Source organism: Diabrotica virgifera, chromosome 9 (assembly GCF_917563875.1).
Source record: "Diabrotica virgifera virgifera chromosome 9, PGI_DIABVI_V3a".
Lineage (NCBI taxonomy): Eukaryota > Metazoa > Arthropoda > Insecta > Coleoptera > Chrysomelidae > Diabrotica > Diabrotica virgifera.
This window is the reverse complement of record NC_065451.1, coordinates 79,439,406-79,442,332: the sequence shown is the minus strand read 5'-3', so window position 1 is coordinate 79,442,332 and position 2,927 is coordinate 79,439,406.

The following is a 2,927-nucleotide window of genomic DNA, read 5'->3' as shown; positions in this document are numbered from 1 at the left end:
TATCTGGTGAAAGCCTGACATTAAGTCTATAACTGAAAACCATTTTGCTCTTCCTAGTTGATCTAATATCGAATCTATTCTTGGTAATGGAAATTTGTCTGTAACTATCTTCTTGTTCAGTTGTCTAAAATCTATGCATAATCTCCATGCTTTTCCTCCATCTATAGCTTTTTTCGGTACCAGTACTACTGGACTGTTGTACTCGGATGTAGATGGTTCTATGATTCCTTGGTCTCTTAGGTTTTGTACTTGTCGATTTAATTCCTCTGTTTGCGCATGAGGTGTCCTATAATTCTTGATATATACCGGAGTTTGGTCTTTAACTCTTAGTTTTTGTTCGTAGAAATTGTTACAGGTTAACATATCATGCCTTAGGGCGAATATGTCCGAATATTCCTCGCATAACGATACTAAGTTGTCTCGTATGTATTCTGGTATGTCTAATTTCAGTGATTCTCGTAATTCTTTTTTTCTGTCTTTTTTTCTGTCCTTGCTGTCGTTGACTAGCCTATATATATTGAATAGTTTAATATCCAACGTCCTGATTGTGCTTGCGTCTACATTTACTGTTTCGTACGTTGTGTTCAAAATTTTGATGTATGGATTATTACTTGAAATAATTGCTCTTGCTATGAATATTCCTGGTTGTATTTCTTGCTGTTCCACTATCCTGTCTTTCTTTAACGTTTGAAAAATTTTTACGATTCTGTAAATTTCACATCTAGGCGGTATTATTATGGTGTCATTGTCTATATTATCCAGAATTTTCGTACTAATGTAACAATCGTTGTCCTCTTTAATGTGCATTTTAAGGTTTGCGTAATCTAGTATACATTGAAAGTTAGAAATAAAGTCTCTCCCAATGATTCCGTCTGTTGGAATTGGAAAGTTAGGTTCTACCAATTGAAAGATGTGTTCGAATCGAGTTCCTTTTACTTCGAGTGTTGTCTCAACTTCTCCCATTGTTTGCAACTCTCCTTTAGTGACTCCTTTTATTTTTGCCTTTGTGTTTGGTTTCACCTGTTCCTTCATAAAATCTTGTGAACATTTTAGTATTGAAATGTCAGCTCCTGTGTCTATGATAAAAGTGCTTGTGTTTTCAAGAATTCCTGTTTTCATTCGTACAAAGTTCGTTAGGTTTAGGTCGAAGTTGTAAATGTTATATTTTATTTCTGCCTGTGTGCTTCCAACTTGTTGTTCATTCAAAACCCCAACTGCTGGTTTTCTTGCTCTTCTTGACTGTCCTCTATTTCTAGTAACCTTACGTTCCTGTTACGTCCGCCTCTCTGGTTTCCTCTGTATGTTTGATTGTGAAATTGTCTGTATCCTCTGTTCGAATAATTTCGTTGATTGTCCGTTGCTTCTCCTTCGTTCCGTTGTCCGAAGTTATTTCTTCTTCCTCTGTCATATTTGTTATGATATCCTCTTCTGTATTGCTGCTGTCCTCTCCTATTCTCGTAGTTTGTCCTATAATTTAAATCTCTTCCTTGTGCATTTTCTTCAGTCGTATCGATCGACAAAAATTTAGATACTACTTCCTGCGGTGATGTAAAGTTACCTGCTTCCAGTATTATCTTAGCTTTCTCTGCATTAGCGTTTCGTTTCATTGTTGTTACTACTGCTTCCGTCGTATATTTCTTTGCTAAGTCAAGTGGCATTCCTTCCGCTATGTATGCTACTTTTAATTGTTCTGCTAACTCTTCCACTTCAGATGCGTACACTGCTGCATCTCTATGCCCTTGCCTTTTTTTGGCTAATTTGGCTATTAAATTCTTCGGATTATCACCCTTTAATTCTTTCTTTAGTACTTCAGCTATCCGTGGAATTGTATCTTCTGTGGTTATTAGGTTCCTAGCCTTATTGGTGAGTCGCGTTTTTATTAGCGTTACAGCTGTGTCTTCATGACCTTCTGCCAATTTTCCAAGTAGTTCTAATGCGTCTAAAAATGGTTGTAATTTCCCTGCGCTTCCATCGAACTCGTTGGGCAATATCTTGCTTGCGATATTCAAAAATTCATTGATTGTCAAAGCCATGTTTAATATTGTTATATCTTGTTTTATGTCACCTTTTTTCTCTTTTATTTCGTCGTTAATTATTTCTTCTTCTCCTTCCTCGTCGCTTTTTCCTTCTTCTATTTCCTCATCGCTTTGTTCCTCTTCAACTTCCTTGTCGATTGGTTGATGTATTGAACTTGGAACCACTGTTCTCACATTTACTGCTTGAAATGATCGTATAACTTTGTCTCTGATTTTTCCAAAATATTTGTTGCACGATTCCCTTTGTTTGTCCGAAAGTGCTTCCCAGTTTTTCCTAGTCAATTGTGTGAACTTGTTATAAGCTTTAATTAGCTGTGTCGTTACTTCTTCCTTTATGTCCTTAGATTTCGGAACTTTTTTCTTTAAGACTCTTCTGCTTTGCCTGTCTATTTCTTGTGCAATTTCCTCAACTATTTTGACAAAATCTTCCCAAGTAACTTTGTTGCTACTCATTTATACATAATTTTTTTCTTTCTTTTTTTTCAGCTTCTGCACTTCTTAGCGAAAATATAAATTCGATAGTCTTACGGTGTATATAGATATGTAGTATATAGATATATAGTAAAAAATATAGAGATAAAATAATACGTCAATATATGGTAAAAATATGTAAAAATTGCAGTAGTAATAAAAATTCAAAAATAAATAACGTTATATTAACCCTTGTAAATAAGTAGTTAGAATAATAATTTAAATGTATTATGCATATAGCGTATATTTGTTATATCGTATATTTATTTTGATAGGTATATTTACGATAGCAAATATTAAAATCATAAAATTTGCAAAAATGTACTAAAAATCAGTAGTCAAATAATAAATGAATAAAAGTCAGCAATGATAAGGTATACGTTGATAAATATGTAAAAATCATATAAAATTGTATCATTG